Source organism: Pteropus vampyrus, unplaced genomic scaffold (genome assembly GCF_000151845.1).
Source record: "Pteropus vampyrus isolate Shadow unplaced genomic scaffold, Pvam_2.0 Scaffold14, whole genome shotgun sequence".
NCBI classification, from domain to species: Eukaryota; Metazoa; Chordata; class Mammalia; order Chiroptera; family Pteropodidae; genus Pteropus; species Pteropus vampyrus.
The window spans coordinates 10,075,461-10,076,400 of NW_011888795.1; the positions used below are offsets into that span (position 1 = coordinate 10,075,461).

At 35.4% G+C, this 940-nt stretch overlaps 1 protein-coding gene across 8 annotated transcripts in view; it reads right to left on the reverse strand.

The window, feature by feature from the left end:
* Window positions 1–940, reverse strand: part of KLHL24 (kelch like family member 24) — a 38,363-nt gene that overhangs the window by 32,881 nt on the left and 4,542 nt on the right. For 2 of the 8 annotated variants that reach the window (XM_011382647.2, XM_011382639.2), the window contains exon 2: window positions 379–430. The exons of 5 other annotated variants lie outside the window; for them this stretch is intronic. The gene's annotated coding sequence lies outside the window, so the exon portion shown is untranslated. Of the gene's footprint in view, window positions 1–378; window positions 431–940 lie in introns of those variants that run through there. One more of the 8 variants, XM_023526250.1, reaches the window with a different exon arrangement.

Genomic DNA, 940 nt, shown 5'->3' on the forward strand with positions numbered 1-940 from the left:
GTAAAGAATATTTCAACTTGGTCAAATTAGGGGATTGTTAGTCCTAGCTAAGTGCTTCTTCCCAATGGACAAACAGATCCTGAGCCAACACAGAGATTCAGGTCAATTCAAGAAATAATTATGGAGAGCCTACTCTCTGTCTGGCACTGAGGTCACAAATATTAGACTCTGTGGGATTGGCTAAGATTAGAACCAAATAAGAACTCCAAGGCTGATATTAAAATAGATTCAACTCTTCAGTATTTCCCTAGCAGGAAACAGGTACAAATTGGAATGGATTCTCTCATGACTGATCTGGTCTTAGAATTAAACTTTAAGGAGTAGAGGGCAAGGCAATTCAAATGGACATTTTCTGCAGGGCTTTTAGGTAATACTTACCAACCTAATAGGTAGTAAGGACAAGGGACAGAGGAGGTCAGTGTACAAAGTCCTAAGGAGATATATAATATCAGAATTGATTAGAGTGTAGCTGTACTGCAACCAAGCTTATTTTTCCTTCAGAATGCAGGAATTCGATACAAAGAAAGTTACTATCAGCCTTAAAGATAGTACAGATTAAGGAGGGGTTTATAAAGACAAATATCAGAAAGCAAAGGAAACCAACAACATTTTGATTAACATGGTCCCTACAACCTGCAGTAGTGAACTGACACATGCTATGCTCTACACTACTTCATTTTCTCAAATTTAAGCTTGAATGAAGAGCAACATAACAGACAACAGACTAACCAAGAAGAGGTTCATCTTTAAAGATACATAGTAACTCAAAAGAAGGAAAGCCAGAAATAACTGCAACACAGTAAATCCATTGCTTAAAAATAACTAGAAATTGTATTTAACCTGGTACTATATAAAATCAAGCAGTTTTTATAAATTTCAGATATTTTTGCCCTATTTTCTCAAAAGCTAATTTACTTATTTGAACCATTCTATTTAATGG